The sequence below is a fragment of the Pristiophorus japonicus genome, chromosome 15, assembly GCF_044704955.1.
Source record: "Pristiophorus japonicus isolate sPriJap1 chromosome 15, sPriJap1.hap1, whole genome shotgun sequence".
NCBI lineage: Eukaryota > Metazoa > Chordata > Chondrichthyes > Pristiophoridae > Pristiophorus > Pristiophorus japonicus.
In genome coordinates this window covers 36,877,086-36,902,123 of record NC_091991.1, presented here as the reverse complement: position 1 = coordinate 36,902,123, position 25,038 = coordinate 36,877,086, and positions in this window count along the sequence as shown.

The following is a 25,038-nucleotide window of genomic DNA, read 5'->3' as shown; positions in this document are numbered from 1 at the left end:
TGGTTGGGTACTGTGTAGGTCGAGTATGAATGTTTCTCTACCTTTGTTGGGCAAGGCCAAGCTATTACCCCACAAAAGACAGTCCACCTGTAAGGATATTTCATTTTTGCACCTCTGGAACGGTTTAATCTCCTCCTGCATCTCCGCTGGGACGCTGGACCAGCTCCTATGGAGGACACAGTTTTTTTTACCAGGGACAGTAAAGGATCCTGGCTGGTCCAGGTCCTGATTTGGCAGGCCGTAATAGGTGACTTTTCATTTTCTAATGCATCCATCACCAAGAGCAAGTCTGCAGGCTGTGCCATTTCCACCTAGGTGGTAGGCAATGGTAGCTGACTGAGAGCATCAGTGCAGTTCTCTGTGCCTGGTCTGTGGCGGATTACATAGTTGTATGCCGTCAGCATGAGCGCCCATCTTTGGAAGCGGGCAGAGGCATTGGTGTTAATCCCTTTTCTCTCTAAGAATACGATATGAGTGGCTTATGGTCAGTTTCTAGCTCAAACTTGAGACCAAACAAACAGATACTGGAAGAAAATGTATATCATGTGCAAAAGAAGCAGACACTCTGCAATGTTATGTGTCTCTGCCAAATGCTTTGGAAACTGGCACACACAGAACATTCGGCAGAGAAAATCAGCCCTACTGAGTGTACATGACTGTCCTCTTCTCGTTAGCTGTGTGGATCTTAATACCGAATTGTTCATCCTAACCACGAAACCATTTTTTTTCTAATTAGACAATTATAGCTTTACCAAGCCTGCTAAAAGGTACTGGCTAATAATGTGTTTGTAGCAACTTCTACAGTTTGAAAACAGTTTTTTGGGGACATTCAACACCTTTTTGGTGGTGCTCGCTTGCTGGGCCACAACCATGACAAGAAAACCGGAGCTGGGCAACACGGGCTCCGTTCAGGGCAACCCAATTTGGAAGAGGGGTCCTAAAGCAGGCATTCAGTCTCTCATTAATATATGCAAGGAGCCTAACACCTGTTTTAGGCAGCTGCCTAGGACATCTACTAAGCCACCTTTAACAATATGGCGACTCCCATAACTGAAGCACATATTGGGCATGGGATATTGTACACTAAGATTGGCTCTGTTATGTATTGTCCATGTACATTAAATATATAGTTACAATGGTGTGCCACAAGGGGCACTGTGGTGGGAGACCCAGAAATATCTGCGAGACAGAGAATAAAAGGCTGCCCACCACACCTGAGGGGTACTCTGGAGTTACACAATAAAGGACCAAGGCCACAGCAGTTACTACAACACCAGACTGTGTGGAGTCAGTGATTTGAGTGCTACATACAACACAAATTGGCGACGAGGACACGGACGAGTTCTTCACGCAACCATGGCTACTTTGGGCACGCTAAAGGATTTCACAGAGGGTAATGACTGGGATGCCTTTACGGAAAGGCTCGAGTACTATTTTATAGCAAACGACCTGACAGGGAACATGAATGCACGGATAGAGAAGCGTAAGGTGATATTGCTGTCCAGTGTGGCGATGAGGTTTACCGTCTCGTCAGGGATTTGCTGGCACCCGCGAGCGCCAAGGATAAGTCATATGAGCAGCTGATTGAACTCATTCATAACCAACTGAAACCGAAGGAGAGCATCCTCACGGCCAAGCACAAATTCTACCACCACTGCAGACCTGAGGGCCAGGATGTCACAAAATATGCTGCGGACATCAGGAGATTTGCGGCGCTATGCGATTTTGGCACACACCTTAACGAGGCATTGCGAGACGTCTTTGTTATGGGGATTAGCCATGAGGGCCTCCTTCACAAGCTGCTAGCCACTGAACCTACAGTCAGCCTGCAGCAAGCCATCAACATCAGCCGGGCATTTATGACCTCGACTTGCAGCACCAAGCAGATGATCCACACGGTCTCGAACCCGGCAGGTACTATTCACAGGATAGCGCCCGTCACGGATAAAACTGCAGAACGTGGCTTTGCCCAGGGCAGAGAGCACTGACCTCAGGGTCCTGGAACTCAGAGTCTGCCAAGGGGGGCTAATCGAATAGCACCATGCTGGCGCTGCGGAGGAAGCCATGGGGCTCACCGGTGCAGGTTTGCGGAGTATACGTGCAATACCTGCCACATGAAAGGCCACCTTCAGCATATGTGCAAAAGAAACACGACTCACCGTGTGGCTGAGGAGATGGTAGATGATCTGCTATGCAGCGAGGAGCATTGTAGTTTGGCTTGACGGGCATCCCAGCCCCAGGTAGAAGAAGATGATGCGTTTGGAATCTATATACGTACCAATGATTCGGCCCCAGTGATTATGGAAGTCAAGATTAACGGATGGAAGTGGACACGGGGTCGGGTCAGTCACTGATGAGTCAGGAAACTTTTGATAAACTGTGGATCAACCCGGCTGCACGACCCAAGCTGGTCCCGGTCACAGCAAAACTGCACACCAACACCAAGGAACTGATACCTGTTCTTGGCAGAGCGGATGTGCAGGTATCTCACGGTGGCGAGACGCATGGTTTACCTTTGTGGATCATTGCAGGCGATGGGCCGACGCTACTCAGCAGGAGATGGATGGGGAAGGTCCGTGGGTGCTGGAAAGACTTCATTCCCCCACAGATCGCTGTCCCCCGTGTTCACAGGCAGAGCAGGCCTCCATCTTTGGATGGGATAGCAGCAAAGGAAGCGTGTGTGGGGTTGGGCAGAGCAGCGGCGGCCGTCAACTCTCCCCTGCAAAGTCTGAGAGTGAGAAAGAGGCGCTGGAACCAGCAGCAGCGCCGACCGAGCTGGAGGAGAGAAGGGCTTCAATGGGCTGGTCCAGCGGGCACCGTCGGCCCGCAGGCAGAGGCTTGCCAGTCGCGGGGCTTGCAGCGGGAGGAGCGGCGAATCAGCAGTTTCGGGAGCGGGACTCGCTCGGCGACGTCGTGAGGGCCGGTGCTCCGAGGAGCAGGGCTCGTCCAGGATCGGCTGCGGCTGTGAGGAGGGCGGCTCCGGAGGACGTATGTGTGTGGCGGCTCCCGGGCAAAAAGGTCAGCTGCATGGGGTCCTTCGGAGGATGCAGCGGTGCGGGGGCCGGTGCGTTGCGGCTCCCGGGTGCATTCAGAGTGTGGTGGCTCTCTCTCTTGAGAGAGAGAGAGGGAGAGCAGGCAGCAGCACGGCGAGTTCAAGATGGTGGCGAGCCTCATGGCAGCAGAGTTCTGCAGAGAGAGGCAGGCAGGCACCAGCAGAGCACCTAAAATGGTGGCGCCCAGTAGAAACCTCGTGGGAAAAACAAAATGGTGTCTTAAAAGGGAAATGTACCCGGGAGTCTTAAAGAAGTCTTAGACCATTGGCGGTCCCCACAAAGAGACTTTTGTAAGGGCAAGGGTGAGTCTAAATGATTACTGTGATTTGTATGATGACGTGATTTATGACAAGAGTTAATATTTTGATGCTAAAATGATTACTGTGATTAAAATGATTGATATGATTGATGAAAAGAGGTAATATCACAATGCATAGTTAAAAGGGTTAATGGATGTGACTAACATGACTAATGGATTAATGAGATTTCTGATTTTATGTGATTTCAGCAATTGTTCAGCGGCTGCAGACAAGCCGCAAAGGCAACTATTTTCTGAGAATGGAGGCAATGCACTAGTTACGATACCCTGCCTCAGCGCAGCCCATTACCTCGGGCAAAAAGGGGCAGTATGCCACCACCATACCTCACCCAGTGGAGCTGGGATTTAATAACTGTTCAGTGTACCTGCAATCTTTTGATATAAATCTTCAACGCATCTATATGTATCATACAAATGTACTGTCTATGTGTACCTGCTTTCTACTGGAGATTATGTTTGTGTACTTGTATCACCCATGTAAGGACTGCAAATACCACATGCTTGCACCAGATCGCAAGCATAATCTCTACATGGCGGGGGGGAAAGCGGAAGTGGATGGTCATGGACTCACACTCACAAATCAACCAGGACGAACAAGGCTGAGGTTACTGGCAATTTGCTTTTGGAATTTGGAACTGGGGGGCGGGCGATGTTATGTATTGTCCATGTACATTAAATGTATAGATACAATGGGGCGCCACAAGGGGCACTGTGGTGGGAGACCTGAAAGGACCTGCGAGACAGAGTATAAAAGGCTGCCCACCACACCTGATGGGCACTCTGGAGTTACACAATAAAGGACCAAGGTCACAGCACTTACGACAACACCAGACTGCGTGGAGTCAGTGATTTGACTGCTACATACATCACAGGCTCTTCTCACCTTCATTTTCTTCCAGGAAAACAGGTACAACGAGAACCAATTTCTACCCTTGGAAGTGGCTTAGTGAGTTGCAGTAAATGGTAAGTCATAAGGCTACCCCTTGCAATGGTAATGAGTGTGAAAGAAATGGCGTGGGCATTGCATGGATGCTTTATGATGCTGGTGTGGGGTGGTGCCAACCTGGCACATCATGTGGCAGCCAGGGTGTGCAGCATCAAATGAAGTAAATGTGGCAGCAGTGAGGCCATCCCTGGCCTCCCGGGCAGCAATGTGGTCAGGTGCTGATGTCCTTTGTCCTGTGTAGCATCAGTTGATTATGGAGAAGGTTGGTGTTGTTGGTGCTGCTGGTCTGCCTGGTGATCAGATGAATGAGAGGGGATCTCATAGAAATGTTTAAAATTCTGATGGGTTTAGACAGGTTAGATACAGGAAGAATGTTCCCATTGTTGGGGAAGTCCAGAATCAGGGGTCACAGTCTAAGGATAAGTGGTAAGCCATTTAGGACCGAGATGAGGAGAAACTTCTTCACCCAGAGAGTGGTGAACCTGTGGAATTCTCTACCACAGAAAGTTGTTGAGCCCAATTCACTAAATATATTCAAAAAGGAGTTAGATGTAGTCCTTACTACTAGGGGGATCAAGGGGTATGGCGAGAAATCAGGAATGGGGTACTGAAGTTGCATGTTCATCCATGAACTCAATAAATGGCGGTGCAGGCTCGAAGGGCTGAATGGTCTACTCCTGCACCTATTTTCTATGTTTCTATGATGATGGTGTGCATGGTGATGATGGTGTTGGGCTAATCATGGTAGGATTCTGAGGACCAAGGTGAGATTTTTTGAAGGGCACCGATGCTGATAGAATAGATAGCAGGTGAAGTTGAGATGACAGAAGCGATCTGTCAATGGTGGGATAGATTGTTCCAAAGAGATGACGTGGATAGAGAGTTTACTCCAAACACTTCCAAACTGCATATAGCTCAAAAGTGTCTTCCAAATCTTGAAGGCTCCAGCTTCTAAGATTGGAAAGTGAACAGCTGTGAAATGGTAGCTTTTTTTATACTACTTTTGCAGCTGTCAACTTTTCAGAAGAAGGGAGAGTCATTGAAAACCCAATCTACTTACCTGATGTGATCCCCAAGCGCTGGGGACCTGGTGAAAAAGCACAAAAAAATGGCAAGATGCTGATTAAGGACATTTTAGAAACATCTTAACTATTTCAATTGGCTCACCCGACGCTTACTGTCGGGTCTGTAAATTGCAGACAAACCCGGCACTTGGGAAACTGACACGGAGGCGTGTTTTATCTCATAATACTCCTGTGAAGCACCTTGGGACACTTCACTACATTAAAAGGCACTATATAAATACAAGTTGTTGTTGTTCACAGTGGGCTGTCGATCCGCTGTCAATCTGTAGGGCTCGCCTCCGAACCTGCCCTCTGAGTGTCGTCAAAGTCCAGGCCAACTCTGCTTCTCTCTTCACAGATGCTGCCTGACCTGAGAAACAAAGACTCTAAGAGAAGGATGAACCATCCGTGGCTCACTAAGGAAGTAAAGGATGGTATCAAATTGAAAACAAAGGCATACAATTTTGCAAAGAACAGTGAAAGGCCAGAGGATTGGGAAATTTTTAAAAACCAGCAAAGGACAACTAAAAAAATGATAAAAAGACAGAGAAGATAGCATAGGAGAGTAAACTAGCAAGAAACATAAAAACAGATAGTAAGAGGTTCTACAGGTAAATAAAAAGGAAGCGAGTAGTTAAAGTAAACATTGGTGTCTTAGAGGATGAGACTGGGGAATTAATAATGGTAAACAGGGAAATGGCAGAGACTTATCATTCTTCATGGTAGAAAACACTAAAAACATCCCAATAATTGATAATGAGCTATTGATGTTTGGGGGGGGTGGTGGCGGGGGGAACACAAAACTATCACTAGAGATATAGTATTCGGCAAACTAATGGGATTAGTGATGGACATATCCCCTGGACCTTATGGCCTTATGGCCCACATTCTAGGGTCTTAAAAGAAGTGGCTGTAGAGATAGTGGATGCATTGGTTGTAAGTTACCAAAATTCCCTGGATTCTGGAGTGATCCCAGTGGACTGAAAATGTTCCGCCACTATTTAAGAAAGGAGGGAGACAGAAAGCAGGAAACTATAGACCAGTTAGCCTAACATCTGTCATTGGGAAAATGCTGGATTCCATCATTAAGGAAGTAATAGCAGGACATTTAGAAAATCATAATGCAGTCAAGCAGAGTCGGCATGGTTTTATGAAAGGGAAATCATGTTCGACAAATTTACTCGAGTTCTTTGAGGATGTAACGAACCAGGGTATCCCTGGAGATGGAGCACATGGTGTCCACCGGTATGCTCGTAGCCTTCCATGATAGGTGGGCACTGGAGGGACTGCAGTGCACCATCATCCCCGGCAACCACATTTTTATTTGAACCATTTAATATTAAAAGTTTAATTTGTTTAATTTGTCGGTTTTAGTGCTCCCTTTAATCAAGGAGCACTTGATTATTGGTTCAACTAAAATAGTTGTCACGAGCAGAGTGGATAAAGAGGAACCAGTAGAAGTCATGTATTTTGATTTCCAGAAAGCAGTCGATAAGGTGCCACATAAAAGGTTACGGCATACGATAAGAGCGCACAGGGTTGAGAGTAATATATTAGTGTGGATAGCGGATTGGCTAACTAACAGAAAACAGAGAGTGGGGATAAATGGGTCATTTTCAGGTTGGCAAACTGTAACTAGTGGGATGCCACAGGGATCAGTGCTGGGGCCTCAACTATTTACAATTTATATCGAGGAAGAGTGTGAAATTCTGGATGAAATAAACATAGAGAGAGAGGAGGTACTAAGGGGTTTAGCAGCTTTGAAAGTAGATAAATCCCCAGGCCCAGATGAAATGCATCCCAGGCTTTTGAAATAGCAGAGGCCTTGACCATCATTTTTTAGTCCTCTTTGGATCTGGGCATGGTGCCGGAGGACTGCTAATGTGGTACCCTTCTTTAAGAAAGGAGAAAGGGATAGTCCGAGTAAATACAGTCCTGTTAGTCTAACCTCAATGGTGGAAAAATTATTGGAAAAAATCCTGAAAGACAGGATAAATCTACATTTAGAAAGGCAAAGATTAATTAGGGACAGTTAGCACGGATTTGTTAAGGGAAGATAGTGTTTGACTAACCTGATTGAATTTTTTGAGGAGGTAACCAGGAGGGTCGATGAGGGTAGTGCGTATGATGTAGTGTATATGGACTTTAGCAAAGCTTTTGATAAGGTCCCATATGATAGATTGGTCACGAAGGTTAAAGCCCATGGGATACAGGGCAAAGTGGCAAGTTGGATCCAAAATTGGCTTCGAGGTAGGAAGCAAAGGGTAATGGTTGATGGATGTTTTTGTGACTGGAAGTATGTTTCCAGTGGGGTTCCGCAGGGCTCAGTACTGGGTCCCTTGCTTTTTGTGGTGTACATCAATGATCTAGATTTGAATATAGGAAGTATGATTAAGAAGTTTGCAGATAACACTAAAATTGGATGTGTGGTTGATAATGAAGAGGAAAGTCATGGACTGCAGGAGGATATCAAGCTACTAGTCAGGTGAGCAGAACAATGGCAAATGGAAATTAATTAGGAGAAGTGTGAGGTAATGCGCTTTGGGAGGGCTAATAAGGAAAGGGTATATACATTAAACGGTAGGCCACTTAAAAGTGTAGATAAACAAAGGGACCCTTGGAGTACTTGTCCACAGATCCCTGAAAGTAGCAGGCCAGGTGGATAAGGTGGTTAAGAAGATTTAGGAGGAGGTTTATGGGGGACTGGAACTCACTGCCTGGAAGGGTGGTTGATGCAGAAATCCTAACTACATTTAAAAGGTGCTTGGATGGGCACTTGAAGTGCCGTAACCTGCAGTGTTACGAACCTAGAGCTGGTAAGTGGGATTATACTGGATAACCTCTTGTTGGCTGGCATTGATACGATGGTAAGTACTGCAGGGAGTCGAATATGGCCAGTGTGATCTCCTGGACTAGTTTCGATCGCCTGGATGAGTGGGAGAGGAATTTTTCCAGAGTTTTTTTCCCCAATTGGCCTGGTTTTTAGTCTCAAACCCACCAATATTAAATGCTGTGCTGCCCCTCGCTGGGCTCGACCTCCGCACCTGCTGGGCCCAGATCCCAGCCCCCCGCTGGGCTCGGACACCGCTGCAATGGGCTGCCTGGACTCCAGTGACGTCAGTCCAGTCGCCCTTCCAGAAGTGGTCGCACTCCTGAGTCGGCTCGCACTGCTTGCTGCAGTAGCTAGCTCTCCTACTTATACCCCACCTGCCGATGCTGTTTTCTCGCAGGTCTGGGAGGTTATAGATAGGCTCAGTGAGTGGGAAAACATTTGGCACATGGACTGTAAGTGGAAAAATGAGAGGTTATCCACTTTGGTAGGAAAAATAAAATAGTAAATTATTTTTTAAATGGAGAGCGATTACAAAATGCTGCAGTACAGAGGGATCTGGGGGTTCTTGTACATGAACCACAAAAAGTTAGCATGCAGTTACAGCAAGTAATCAGGAATGCAAATGGAATGTTGGCTTTTATTGCAAGGGGGGATGGAGTGTAAAAGTAGGGAAGTCTTGCTACAACAGTACAGGGTATTGTTGAGGCCACACCTGGAGCACTGCATACAGTTTTGGTCTCCTTAATTAAGGAAGGATATACTTGCATTGGAGGCAATTCAGAGAAGGTTCATAAGGTTGATTCCTGAGATGAAGTGTTTGTCATATGAAGAATGGTTGAACAAGTTGGACCTATGCTCATTGATGTTTAGAAGAATGAGAGGTGATCTTATTGAAACATAAGATTCTGAGGGTGCTTGACAGGGTAGATACAGAGAGGATGTTTCCCCTCATGGCAGAATCTAGAACTAGGGGGCATAGTCTCAGAATAAGTGGTCATCCATTTAAAACAGAAATGAGGAGGAATTTCTTCTCTGAAAGGCATGAATCTTTGGAATTCTCTACCCCAGACAGCTGTGGAGGCTGGGTCATTGAATATATTTAACGTGGAGATAGACAGATTTTTGAATGATAAGGGAGTCAAGGGTTATGGGGAGCGGGTGGGGAAGTGGAGTTGAGGCCAGGATCAGATCAGTCATGATCTTATTGAATGTCAGAGCTGGCTCGATAGGCCAAGTGGCCTACTCCTGTTCCTATTTCTTCTGTTCTTATGTTTGACCTGCTGAGTTTTTCCAGCATTTTCTGATTTTATTTCAGATTTCCAGCACATGCTGTATTTTGCTTTTGTATTGTTGCAGTAGTTGCTGTTAGACCTCAGGATTACATATCAGTCCAAAAAGTTTGTATTACGTACAAAGAGCCAAATTTTCCTCTTTTGCATTTGGGCTTAAAGCATCCCCAGGAGAGTGCACAGAGGAAAGTCAGGCAAGAAGGATTGCATACCTATAACAGAGTGCATCCAAATTAACATCCATTTCTGTCAACGGACAGTGAATTGGGCAGATTCCATAATGGGTATGCCATCCTCTCCTGCCCTTTTTCCAGCATCGAGTTCAGCTATGCAAATTTTGCACAGGTTCCTTGGTCTTTATGTGCTCTGAGCAACCAGATTTTATGAGATACCATTCTTATCAAACAGACACAAAGCTGCTTCCATAGGGACACAGGTACAGTCAGCTGTTGCTCAATTGGTAGCACCCTCGCCTCGGAGTCACAAGGTTGTAGGTTTAAGTCCCACTCCAGAAACCTGAGCACAAAAAGCTAAGCTGATATTCCAGCACAGAGCTGAGGGAATGCTGCGCTGTCGGAGGTGCCATCTTTCAGATGAGACGTTAAAACCGAGGCCCAGTCTGCTCCCTCAGGTGGATGTAAAAGATCCCATGGGCACTATTTCAAAGAAGAGCAGGGGAGTTATCCCCTGTGTCCTATCCAATACTTATCCCTCAATCAACATCACTAAAACAGATTATCTGGTCATCAAGTGGTTTTGCTCCTGGTGGTTTTGAATCACCACTCTTACAATAGTTCTAGACTCTGGAATTATCGTCGTGAACAGTAATATACAGTCATAGACAGATCATTTCGGTTTCAACTGTCGCAATGTTTTATTCAAGTGAAAGCACACTTGCTCCCAGTAAAAACACACCCACTAGTGTAATACAAACAAACAGAGAACAACACACATTCTGGCCTGTCTAAACAGGCCCCTAACGCGAAGTACCCACGTCTAAAACACCCCTGCTCGGATTCAAAATTGCACCACTGAATCTGTCCAACAGAAATGTGCGTATGCTTATGATCCTTGCAAAAACTCTCCACTAAAACCTCTAAAGCTTGGTTGGGACCCACGACACCCTTTCACACTGAGGTGGTCTTAAAGATCCGTGGGCTAGGATAAATGCTCACCAATTAACCCTCTGGCTTACTCGCTGCTTGTCCCGATGAGGCGTATCTTCTGAGTCCGTACCTTCTGAGTCCGTACCAAACTGTGGTATTCAAGTCCTGTCTCAAAATCAACTTCCCAGTCGAAGTAGCAAGGCTCTCTTGGCTCATAGATGGTGGTTTCTTCTCTCCGTCCCAGATGGAGTGTTCAGTCCTTGTGTGTTGGAGAAAGAGAAAGAGAAAGAGAAAAAGAAAAAGAGAAAAAGAAAAAGAGAGAGAGAGAGAGAGAGACCCATTCTATGACTAAAGGCGCTCAATTAACCATGATATTCCTGCTTTCAGCCCTTCTCATTCCTGCCCAGCTGATGTGTATTCAAGTTAAAACATGTTTGGACTAGTCCAGGTTAGCTCTTCTGCTGTACAGTGAATAGTAATGTCCAAAACGCCCAAAAAGCTTGTTTTCGCCGAATCTTACATCACATTGCTGTTTGTGGGAGTTTGCTGTGTGCAAATTGGTTGCCACGTTTCCTGCATTGCAACAGTGACTACACTTCAAAAAGTAGTTTATTTAAATTCATTCATGGAATGTGGCCATTACTGGCAAGGTCAGCGTTTATTGCCCATCCCTAATTGCCCTTAAGAATGTGGTGGTCGCCTTCTTGAACCGCTGCAGTCCGTGTGGTGAAGGTATTCCCACAGTGCTGTTACGGAGTGAGTTCCAGGATTTTGACCCAGTGACGATGAAGGAATGGCGATATACTTCCAAGTCAGGATGGTGTGTAACTTGAAGGGGAACTTGCAGGTGATGGTATTCCCATGCGCCTGCTGCTCTTGTCCTTCTAGGTGGGAGAGGTCGTGGGTTTGGGAGGTGCTGCCGAAGAAACCTTGGCAAGTTGCAGTCACTGCAGCTACGGTGACTGTAAAGCACTTTGGGACATGGTTGTGAAAGGCACTATGTAAATGCAAGTCTTTCCTTCATATTATTATTGTTCTTAATGTAAACAGAAATCACAATCAGAACAGTACCATTGGCTTTTAAGCTGGTAGTCAGCAGAGCCGAGATGGTTATTTTAGAGGTAATCGCGGGAGGAGGGGGAGGCAGGAGCTGGAAGAATTTTTTGGAGGCCAGGGCAAGTTTTCTTACTCCTCCTGGCCCCACAAAAATATAAAACATTGAAAAACGTACCCTTTCCCGACTGTACTGGAGCAGTCCCTTTAAGGGTCCTATGTATTCCATAGGATCCTGATTTGTATATTATAATGACGGTCTCATTGGAAATAGGCAGATACCGATGCTGCCCATCTCAAAACCCTGCCCAAGGTGGTGGAAGGCCCATTGGGAGTGCAAATGGGGCAGTTATGTTGGCGCTTAACCTTCAGGTAGCTACTGCACGGTGTGCAGCTGCTGGAGCAAGATAAAATTGACCCCTTTACATTTAGGAGGAGAGAATTCATCCAGAGTTCCCACCTGATTCGTATGCAGTGAAACCTGATGAAAGCTTTTGTGTCTGTGAGAATGTAGATTAGGCAAGGGAAGAATCAAGCATAACTGTGATGTTCCTTATTGTCAAGAAGCAAGTTTAAACTTCAGACCAATAGCTATTTGGACAAGGTGCCAGTGAGTGGTTGGTACCCACAGAACTGTACCTTAGTAAGGAATGGTGCATTTAAGAGAGGAGGGAAGGGGTGGAGAGAAAACAAGAGAAAAAATTGCCATGGGAAAAAAAAAGTTCTTAAAATAATTTTTGGTGACATGATTATTTTAAAGATTAAAGCATTAACATTTATTTATCAGCATGATTTATAATGACAATAGAATATAAACATAAATGCTAGATACCCCTAATGTGATGGACAGCAATAATCATGCTTGTCTTTAACTAACATTCTCCATTTAAATATCATTAAATGGGTACGATAATACTATAGCTATGTTACTGGACTAGCAATCCTGAGAACTGATTAATAATCTAGAGAATGAGTGTTCAAATCCCACCCTGGCAGTCTGAGAATTCAAATTCAGTTTATAAAAATCTGGAAATTAGAAGCTGGTATCAGTAAAGTTGTTGGGTTGTTGTAAAAACCCCAGCTGTTTCAGTAATATCTTTTAGGGAAGAAAACCTGCTATCCTTACCCAGTCTGAACTATAATTCACTCTAATCCTAATCCAATGTGGATGACCCTTACGGCTAGAAATTCTAACTTTTAAAAAGGAACGCAAAATTATCGGCAGGTGAAAATGATTTGCTGCTCCCAGGAATTTCAGCTTTAGCGCTCCAAGAGGGAAGTGGAGCGCTAAATCAAGTGCTATCACTTCCCTTAGAGCGCTAAAGTGAGTGAGAGGGGTGGTAGCAGCAGAGCACTGAACAATGTTCAATGCAGGGCTGTTACCTTTGGAGACTCCTTCCCTCGCATAAAGGGAAGGGCAAATGACGGGTTCAATCAATCTTCATACTATCTCTGTTCAGCCACAGAAACTGTGCAACGTGTATAACAGCCCCAAGCATTCTAAGAGAGTGCAGAGTGGAGGAATCGCGAGGTCAAAAGAAATCAAAAGGCACCAGACTAGGGAGAGTAATAAGGTTTGCCCTACCTAACCACCACTGCCTTTAAATATCACTCCCCCAAGCAGCCAGGTGATGCAACAACGCCTCCTGCAGCTACCGTTGTTGATGCCCGGTGATGCTGCAGGACTTGGGAATGAATATCACATCCAGGGCGCTAATGGAGCGCTGCGCACCAGATGATGTCACAATCTATGAGGTGCAAGAGAGCAAGGCAGTAAGTTTTAGTGCCAGTGCAAAACAGCCAAGGAAGTTTGCAAGCGTCAGTGACCCTTAGTGCCCCATTACCGCCCCCTGCAGGCGCCAACTATTATATATGTAAAATTGTACTTACTCTGTAGAGCCAGAAGAGGGCTCATCCCCTGAAGTCCCAAGGGATCCCATAATGCCTTGGAGCACAGGTATTTAAGGAGGCCTCACAGGTTGGAGAGGCACTCTGGAGACCTGCAATAAAAGACTAAGGTCACACTTTACTTGGAGCTCACAGTGTTCAGTCTGACTCTTTCTCCATACATAACAACTGGCGACGAGATACAGATAGCGAACCCAAAGATGCAGAGAACAGTGGGCATCCTGGAGAAATTCTCAGAGGGAGATGATTGGGAAACTTTTGTGGAGCGACTCGACCAATACTTCGTGGCAACACTGCCAAATGAAGGGTGATCCTCCTCACCATCTGTGGGGCACCAACATATGGCCTCACGAAGAATCTGCTCACTCCAGCGAAACCCACGGAGAAATTGTACGATGATTTGTGCACACTGGTCCGAGGGTATTTGAACCCAAAGGAAAGCGTTCTGATGGCGAGGTACCGGTTCTATACCTACAAAAGGTCTGAAGGCCAGAAGTGGCGAGTTATGTCGCCAAGCTAAGACGCCTTGCAGGACATTGCGAATTTGAAGGACATTTGGAGCACATGCTCAGAGACTTTTTCATACTTGGCATTGGCCACGAAACCATACTTCACAAACTTTTGACTGTGGAGACCCCAACCTTGAGTAAGGCCATAGCTATAGCCCAGGCGTTCATTGCCACCAGTGACAAACGAAGCAAATCTCTCAGCACACAAATGCTGCTACAAGCTCTATGAACAAAGTGATGTTGCTTTCGAATCATAATGTACAGGGCAGGTCACACACATCTGCAGCTGCATGTCCGTAGATGTCTCAGAGTCCATCATCAAGTGTGATGAATGCAAGGCCATTAACACCATGTTGGCGCTGCAGGGGTGATCATCATTTCCATTCATGCCGAATCAAAGGGTACGTTTGCAAGGGCTGTGGAATAATGTGACACCTCCAACGAGTGCGCAGGTGAGCTGCAAATCCTGTTAAACCTGCAAACTACCATGTTGCAGAGAAGGACAGATCCACGGAGGATCACGATGAACCAGAACCTCAGACTGAGGAGGCAGAGGTACATGGGGTGCACATATTCACCACGAATTGTCCTCCAATAATGCTGAACTAAATGGAATCCGTGTGTCAATGGAGCTGGACATGGGCACGACCTATTCCATCATGGGCAAAAAGACTTTTGAAAGACTATGGTGCAACAAGGCCTCAAGGCCAGTCTTAACTCCTGGGAAATTGGAACCGGTTCTGGGGGAGGTGGGACCAGTACAAACCGGATGGTCTGCACCTGGGCAGGACCAGAACCAATGTCCTAGGGGGAAGTGTTTGCTAGTGCTGTTGGGGAGGAGTTAAACTAATATGACAGGGGGATGGGAACCTATGCAGGGAGACAGAGGGAAGTAGAATGGGGGCAGAAGCAAAAGATAGAAAGAAGAAAAGTAAAAGTGGAGGGCAGAGAAACCTAAGGCAAAAAGCAAAAAGGGCTACAATACTGCAAAATTCTAAAGGGGCAAAGTGTGTCAGAAAGAGAAGCCTGAAGGCTCTGTGCCTCAATGCGAGGAGTATTCAGAATAAGGTGGACAAATTAACTGCGCAGATTGCAGTTAATGGATATGATGTAATTGGCATCACGGAGAAATGGCTCCAGGTTGACCAAGGCTGGGAACTCAACATCCAGGGATATTCCACATTTAGGAAGGATAGACAGAAATGAAAAGGAGGTGGCGTGGCATTGCTGGTTAAAGAGGAAATTAATGCAATAATAAGAAAGGACATTAGCTTGGATGATGTGGAATCGGTATGGGTGGAGCTACAGAATACTAGTGGGAGTTGTGTACAGACCACCAAACAGTAGTAATGAGATTGGGGACACCATCAAACAAAAAATTAGGGATGCATGCAATAAAGGTACAGCAGTTAGCATGGGTGACTTTAATCTACATATTGATTGGGCTAACCAAACTGGTAGCAATGCGGTGGAGGAGGATTTCCTGGAGTGTATTAGGGATGGTTTTCTAGACCAAATATGTCGAGGAACCAACTAGGGAGCTGGCCATCCTAGACTGGGTGATGTGTAATGAGAAAGGACTAATTAGCAATTTTGTTGTGCGAGGCCCCTTGGTGAAGAGTGACCATGACATGGTAGAATTCTTTATTAAGATGGAGAGTGACAGTTAATACAGAAACTAAGGTCCTGAACTTAAGAAAAGGTAACTTTGATGGTTTGAGGCATGAATTGGCTAGAATTGACTGGCAAATGATTCTTAAAGGGTTGACAGTGGATAGGCAATGGCAAACATTTAAAGATCAGATGGATGAACTTCAGCAATTGTACTTCCCTATCTGGAGTAAAAATAAACCATGGCTAACAAGGGTAATTAAGGATAGTGTTAAATCCAAGGAAGAGGCATATAAATTGGTCAGAAAAAGCAGCAAACCTGAGGACTGGGAGAAATTTGGAATTCAGCAGAGGAGGACAAAAGGTTTAATTAAGAGGGGGAAAAGAGAATTCGAGAAGAAGCTTGCCGGGAATATAAAAACTGACTGCAAAAGCTTCTGTAGATATGTGAAGAGGAAAGGTTTAGTGAAGACAAACGTAGGTCCCTTGCAGTTGGATTCAGGTGAATTTATAATGGGGAACAAGGAAATAGCAGACCAATTGAACAAATACTTTGTTCTGTCTTCACGAAGGAAGACACAAATAACCTTCTGGAATTATTAGGCGACCGAGGGTCTAGTGAGAAGGAGGAACTGAAGGATATCCTTATTAGGCAGGAAATTGTGTTAGGGAAATTGATGGGATTGAAGGCCAATAAATCCCCAGGGCCTGATAGTCTGCATCCCAGAGAACTTAAGCAAGTGGCCAAGAAATAGTGGATGCATTGGTGATCATTTTCCAACAGTCTATCATCTCTGGATCAGTTCCTATGGACTGGAGGGTAACTAATGTAACACCACTTTTTAAAAAGGGAGGGAGAGAGAAAGCGGCTAATTATATACCGGTTAGCCTGACATCAGTAGTGGGGAAAATGTTGGAATCAGTTATTAAGGATGCAATAGCAACACATTTGGAAAGCAGTGATAGGATCGGTCCAAGTCAGCATGGATTTATGAAGGGAAAGTCATGCTTGACAAATCTTCTGGAATTTTTTGAGGATGTAACTAGTAGAGTGGACAAGGGAGAACCAGTGGATGTGGTGTTTTTGGACTTTCATAAGGCTTTTGACAAGTTCCCACACAAGAGATTGGTGTGCAAAATCAAAGCACATGGTATTGGGAGTAATATACTGACGTGGATAGAGAACTGGTTGGCAGACAGGAAGCAGAAAGTCGGGATAAACGGGTCCTTTTCAGAATGGCAGGCAGTGACGAGTGGAGTGCCGCAGAGCTCAGTGCTGGGACCCCAGCTCTTTACAATATACATCAATGATTTAGATGAAGGAATTGAGTGTAATATCTCCAAGTTAGCAGATGACACTAAACTGGGTGACGGTGTGAGCTGTGATCTTATTGAATGGTGGTGCAGGCTCGAAGGACCAAATGGCCGACTCCTGCACCTATATTCTACGTATTCTATACACGAAACTAAGATCTTACACAAAAGAACTGATTCCTGTAATCGGCAGTGCTACCGAAAAGGTCTCCTATGACGGAGTGGTGCACAAGTTACCACTCTGGGTGGTACCGGGCAATGGTCCCACGCTGTTCAGCACGAGCTGGCTGAGAAAGATACGCTGGAACTGGGACGACATCCGAGCGCTATTGCCCACTGACAACACTTCATGTGCCCAAGTCTTAAACAAATTTCCTTCGCTGTTCAAACCAGGCATCGGGAAATTTCAAGGAGCAAAAGTGCAGATCCACCTAATTCCGGGGGCGCGACCCATCCATCACAAGGCGAGAGCAGTACCGTACATGAGAGAAAGGGTAGAGATTGAGCTAGACCGGCTGCAAAGAGAGGGCATCATTTCCCCGATCGAGTTCAAGGATTGGGCCAGTCCTATCATCCCAGTCCTCAAGGGAGACAGCACCGTCAGAATCTGTGGCGATTACAAAGTAACTATCAATCGTTTCTCCCTGCAGGACCAATACCCACTACCAAAGGCCGACGGCCTCTTTGTAACACTGGCGGGAGGAAAGACGTTCACGAAGCTGGATCTGACTTCAGCCTACATGACACAGGAACTGGAGGAATCATCCAAGGCTCTCACCTGCATCAACACGCACAAAGGTCTTTTTGTTTATAACAGAATCCAATCAGTGACGCCGATATTCTAGAGAAACATGGAAAGCTTACTGAAGTCAGTCCCCCACACCGTGGTCTTCCAGGATGGCATCTTCATCATAGGTCGGAACACAGTCGAGCATCTGCAGAACCTGGAAGAGGTTCTTATTCGACTCAACCGCATAGGGCTCAGATTAAAACATTCTGTTTTCCTGGCACCTGAAGTTGAGTTCTTGGGAAGGAGGATTGTGGCGGATGGCATCAGGCCCACCAACGCGAAGATGGAGGCAATCGAGAACGCACCGAAACCACAGAATGTGACAGAGCTACGGTCATTTCTGGGACGTCTGAACTACTTTGGTAACTTCTTACCAGGTCTCGGCATACTTAGAACCACTGCATGTCTTACTACGAAAAGGGGACGAATCGGTTTGGGGCAAAAGCCAAGAAAATGCCTTTGTAAAAGTGAGAAAATTGTTATGCTCAAACAAATTGCTCGTGTTGTATGATCCATGTAAGCATTTGGTACTAGCATGTGATGCATCGTCATATGGCGTTGGGTGTGTATTGCAACAAGCTAATGATTTCGGGAAACTGAAACCAGTGCTTATATATCCAGGAGTTTGTCTAAGGTGGAGAGAGCCTACAGCATGATTGAAAAAGAAGCATTAGCATGTGTCTATGGGGTAAAGAAAATGCATCAATACCTGTTTGGGCTAAAATTCAAATTGGAAACTGACCATAAGCCACTTATATCCCTGTTTTCCGAGAGTAAAGTGATAAATACCAACGCATCGGCCCGCATCCAGAGATGGGCGCTCACGTTGTCCGCATACAACTATGCCATCTGTCACAGGCCAGGCGCAGAAAACTGCGCCGATGCTCTCAGCAGGTTGCCATTGCCCACCACGGGGGTGAAAATGGCACAGCCCGCAGATCTAGCCTTGGTTGTGGAAGCATTTGAGAAAACAATCATCCGTCACTGCCCGGCAGATCAAAACCTGGAAAGCCAGGACCCCTTATTATCTCTAATCAAAAGCTGTGTGCTTCACGAGAGCTGGTCCAGTGTCCCAGTGGAAATGCAGGAAGAGATGAAGCCGTTCCAGCGACGCAAAGATGAAGTGTCTATACAGGCAGACTGCCTTCTGTGGGGCAATCGAGTAGTGGTCCCCAAGAAGGGCAGTGACACCTTCATCAATGACCTCCACAGTACCCACCCAGGCATCATAATGATGAAAGCAATAGCCAGAATCCACGTGTGGTGGTCCGGTATCGATGCGGACTTAGAGTCCTGCGTTCACAGATGTAATATATGTTCGCAGTTAAGCAATGTACCCAGGGGGGGCGCCGCTAAGTTTATGGTCTTGGCCCTCCAAACCGTGGTCCAGGGTACACGTCGACTATGCAGGCCCGTTCTTGGGCAAAATGTTCCTTGTGGTTGTAGACGCATATTCCAAGTGGATTGAATGTGAGATAATGTCGGCTAGCACTTCCGCTACCACTACTGAAAGGCTGCGGGCCATGTTTGCCACTCACAGCTTACCCGATGTCCTGGTGAGTGACAACGAGCCATGTTTTACTAGTGCTGAGTTCAAGAATTCATGACCCGTAACGGTATCAAATATTTCACATCTGCCCAGTTTAAACCAGCGTCCAATGGTCAGGCAGAGAGAGCAGTGCAAACCATCAAGCAAGGCTTGAAGAGGGTAACTGAAGGCTCACTGCAGACTCGCCTATCCCGAGTTCTGCTTAGTTACCGCACGAGACCCTACTCACTCACTGGGATTCCACCCGCTGAACTGCTCATGAAAAGAGCACTTAAGACAAGGCTCTCGTTAGTTCACCCTGATCTACATGAACAAGTAGAGAGCAGGCGGCTTCAACAAAGTGCATACCATGATAGCGCAAATGTGTCACGCGAGATTGAAATCAATGATCCTATATTTGTTTTAAATTATGGACAAGGTCCCAAATAGCTTCCCGGCACTGTTGTTGCCAAAGAGGGGAGCTGGGTGTTTCGGGTCAAACTTTCAAATGGACTCATTCACCGGAAACACTTGGACCAAATCAAACTCAGATTCACAGACTATCCTGAGCAACCCACTTTGGACCCTACCTTTTTTGATCCCCCAACATACACACCAGTGGCAACTGGCACCACGGTTGACCACGAAGCAGAACCCATCATCCACAGCAGCCCAGCAAGGCCCAACACACCAGACAGCCCAGCAAGGCCCGTTGCACAGCAGCCCAGCGAGGGCCCAACAAATGATTCAACAATACCAGCTTTCACACTGAGACGATCAATCTGGGCAAGAAGGGCCCCAGATCGACTCACATTGTAAATAGTTACACTATTGACTTTGCGGTGTGGGGGGGGGGTGTCGAGGGGTGGGGGGTGGTCATGGCGGAAGTGTTGTTATATGCGTAAACTTGTATTTACTCTATACAGCCACCAGAGGGCTCATCCCCATGGAGTCCCAAGGGATCCCATAATCCCTTGGGAGCACAGGTATTTAAGGAGCCCTCACAGGTTGGAGAAGCACTCTGGAGACCTGCAATAAAAGGCTAAAGTCACACTTTACTTTGCGCTCAGTCTGACTCTTTCTCCATATATAACACCAACGACCAGCCGAATTTCTCCCCCTTAGATTTTAAAATATACATTTACTTCTTATCGTGCAGACAAACTTCCATTTTTTAAATTGACCTCAGCTATCCTGCCTCAGCTATCTTGTTGGCTGCAAGGTTCCAAAACTGATTGAAACTAGCTGTGACTGACTCCTAATGCGCAAAGGTAATTCTACAGTCAGGAAAATAGATAGCCTTTTTGGCAGTCATGACCAGGAGGCCTGAATGGTATGTTGCCTCCCTGGTGCAATGTTGGAGGACATCATGAACTGGCTGGAAAAATTCCACGAAGGTAGGGAGAGGAGCCAAAGTTATGGTCCTTGTGACAGATAAAAGTACATTTGAAATCTTGCAGAGGAGCTACCAGAGTGTAACAATGCTATAAATATTCATGTTATGTTTCTATTGTCTGCATGATCTATTACTGCTCGGTATATTAGTTTTGAAGTTGAAGCCCGAAACAAGTCTGTTGTCGTGTAACTCTGCTGCTTTCAAAGACAAAGAGGATTCCGTGGAGGCACAGGACAGTACCACTAGCTGAACAATTAAAAAATAAATTTGGTTCATTATCCTGGCTGCACATTGAATTTTAACTAGATATCAGGACAAGTGCAAAGACTCTCAAAGACAGAAGAAGCTAGGGTTCATTAATGAGCGCAGTTTGCAACATGGAACCCCAAACTATCTGCTGAAAAAAGGGTAAAACAACATAACAAACCTCTTCTCTTCCGAAAAAAATGCTTGATATTAGTCTTTTAGCTTTTCATCAAATAATGTTAAAAAAAACAAACAGACTGAAAAGAAATAGTATTCCAGTTAGAATGAAAATCCTTCTAAAGTGTCCTGGGAAATTGGGCACAATGCTCAAGTTCAAATTCTAAGAATTCTCTTCAGCTAACGGATTCAAAGCTCTGAGGAAAGATTTCAAATCCAAGGTCAGGCTTTGAATGATGGAGGTTTTTGGAGTTGAGAAATAAAGGCTCTCAAAGACACAAAAAGATAATATACAGATAAGTTTTATCATATTATTGTGAAATGTTTAAATTTTTATGTTTTTATTATGTTGGCTAAGGAGAAAAATTATGGGGGAAGATGTTTTTTCAAAAAAAAAGATTTGAACAATTAAATTGTCTCAGTTGGTTACACATGACCGAAATAAATTTAAATCACAATTAATAAAGTTATATTGGCTAGTCAGATAGCAAAATTTGCATTGAGTTTGAACAAATTAACTGGAACAATTTAAATATCTACCAATTTGCACTACAAGAATTTGAATAAAAGATATTTGCATATTAAAAGGTGACACAGGTGTTATAGGAAGTGGGATAAAATTGCATGCTGGATGTAACATTTTTATGATATTATTAGAATATACTTAACTTGTGCCTTTGCATTGAATGACATAGTAAATATAACATGGAACCAGGTCATTCAGCCAACCAGTCCATATTGGTGTTTATCCTCCATGTAAGTAGTCCTAAATCATATATGCCTGCTCAGTTCCACATCCCTTTCCTCAATCACCTATCTGAACTATTCTTAAAAGTTAACATTGTCCCTGCTTCAATCGTTAACTATGATAATACATTTCACAGCCTCACAACCCTGTGTGTAAAAAGGTTCTTCCTAAATCTCTTACATTTAATCTAATATCCATGGCTCTTGTTCTAGACGCATCAACTAGAAACAGTCGGTTTCTATCTACTCTGTCCAATCGCTTCATAACTTTAAACACCATTGTCAAATTGCCCCTTAACCTCCTCTGTTCTAATTAAACTAACCACAATTATTCAAGTCTTCATGTTTGTATTTCCACATACTAGTGAATCTATGCTCTACCCTCTCTAGAGCCTCCATTATCTTTCCAATAACATGGAAAGCAAAACTGCACACAGTACTCAAGCTGTAGTCTTACTAAGGTTTTATATAGATTAATCATTAATTATTTACTTCCTTATTCTATAGCTAGTATTTCATTAGCTTTCCTTATGCTCTTTTCCACTTGAGGTGCTGCTTTTAATGTCGTGACACTGAAAATCTAAATTCCTTTGCTCTTCCACCCAACTTTTCCTCATTAAAGGTAATAATTATACTTTCACTTTTATAATAAAAATGTACCACCTTACATTGTGTTGTGTTCCTAACACAGAGGAGACTGCACACAGGGTGGTTAAAGTAACAGTGACCTCAGTCTTTATTAAGACACTCCAGAGTAACAGGCCTTAGGGGCCAGCTTACATACAGTGCTCCCAAGGGATGCTGGGATCCCTTGGGACTTCAGGGGATGAGCTCCCTGGTGGCAAAACATGGCAGTGCATGCTTTCACAATCACTCCTCCCGCCAAAGTCAAAATGAAAACTATTTACAAGGTGAGGCAGTCGGGAGCCTAACTTTCCCTGGTGAAATGTCTGTTCTGGTGTGTTGGCTGTGCCCTTGCTGGTCTGGCATGTTGTTAGCCCTGCAGGGCTGCTGGGTGAGCCTGGCCTTGCTGGGCTGTTGGGCGTGATGGGTTTGATTTCCTGGTCCGGCGTGGTGTCGTTGATCCTTTGGGTGTGTTGTGGACTTGAAAAAGGTGGTGTCTGCTGTGGGTTGTTCAGGGCAGTCTGTGAACCACAGCCTCGTTTGGTCCAGGTGCTTTCTGCAAATTTGTCCATTGTCTAGTTTGACTACAAACACCCTACTCCCTTCTTTAGCTATCACCATGCCCGCAATCCACTTGGGACAATGTCCATAGTTTAGCACATACACAGGGTCATTCAGATCAATTTCTCGTGACACAGTGGCGCGACCATCGTTTACATTTTGCTGCTGCCGCCTGCTCTCTACCTGATCATGCAGGTTGGGGTTTGAAAAAGCATCCACCACCACCAGGAACATTTTACCGAGAAGCGGGCCCGCATAGTCGACATGGATCATCGACCATGGCCAGGACCACAAACTTAGTGGTGCCTCTCTGGGCACGTTGCTCAACTAAGCACACACGCTGCATTGCCATACACAGGACTCTAAGTCAGAGTCAATACTGGGCCGCCACACGTGGGATCTGGCTATCGCTTTCATCATTACGATACCTGGGTATGTGCTGTGGAGATCCAAGATGAATGTCTCCCTGCCCTTTTTGGGGTAGCACTACGCGGTCACCCCACAACAGGCAGTGTGCCTGAATGGACAGCTCATCCTTTTGCCGCTCGAATGGCTTGATTAGCTCTTGCATTTCAACGGGGATGCTGGCCCAGCTCCCATGAAGTACACAGTTTTTTACTAGGGACAGCAGAGGATCTTGGCTGGTCCAAGTCCTGATCTGGCAGGCCGTGACAGGTGATTTATCATTTTCAAACGCTTCCATGACCATCAACAAGTCTGCGGGCTGCGCCACCATCAACAAGTTTGAAGGCTGCGCCATTTCCACCCTGTGGTGGGCAATGGTAGCCGACTGAGAGCATCCGCACAGTTCTCGGTGCCTGGCCTGTGGTGGATGGTATAGTTATATGCTGATAGCCCGCATACAAAGGTGGGCACTCGCACTGAGGCATTAGTATTTATCCCCTTGTTTTCAGCGAACAGGGATCTGAGGGGCTTGTGATCGGTTTCCAGTTCAAATTTGAGGCCAAACAGGTACTGATGCATTTTCTTTACCCCGAACACACACGCTAATGCCTCTTTCTCAATCATGCTGTAGGCCCTCTTGGCCTTAGACAAGCTCCTGGAAGCATAGGCGACAGGTTGCAACTTCCCCGGAACGTTAACTTGTAGTAATACACACCTGACTCCATACGATGACACATCACACGCTAGCACAAGTCTTTTGCACGGGTTATACAATACAAGCAGCTTGTTGGAGCATAAAATGTTTCTGGCTTTCTCAAAAGCAATTACTTGTTTTTTTTCCACATACCCAGTTCTCACCTTTACACAATAACACATGTAGGGGCTCTAAGAGGGTGCTTAAACCCGGTAGGAAGTTACCAAAATAGTTGAGGAGTCCCAGGAACAACCGCAGCTCCGTGATGTTCTGTGGCCTGGGCGCATTCCTGATAGCCTCTGTCTTGGCGTCTGTGGGCCGAATGCGATCTGCCGCGATCTTTCTCCCCAAAAACTCCACTTCTGTTGCCATGAAGACGCATTTCGACCTCTTCAGCTGCAGCCCTACGCGATCCAGTCGCTGGAGGACCTCCTCCAGGTTTTGTAGGTGTCCCGACATGTGACCAATATGTCGTCCTGAAAAACCACCATGCGTGGTACCGACTTGAGTAGGCTCTCCATGTTTCTCTTGAAGATCGCTGCAGCCGACCAAATTCCAAATAGGCATCTGTTGTAGATGAATAGTCCCTTGTGCGTGTTGATGCACGTGAGGCCCTTTGAAGACTCCTCCAGCTCCTGCGTCACGTAGGCCGAAGTCAGGTCGAGCTTGGTGAACGTCTTGCCTCCTGCCAGCGTCGCAAATAGGTCGTCTAACTTAGGTAGCGGGTATTGGCCCTGTAGCGAGAAACGATTAATAGTTACTTTATAATTGCCGCAAATCCTGACCGTGCCATCACTTTTGAGTACTGGAACAGTAGGTCTGGATCAATCGCTGAATTCCACTGGGGAGATGATGCCCTCGCGTT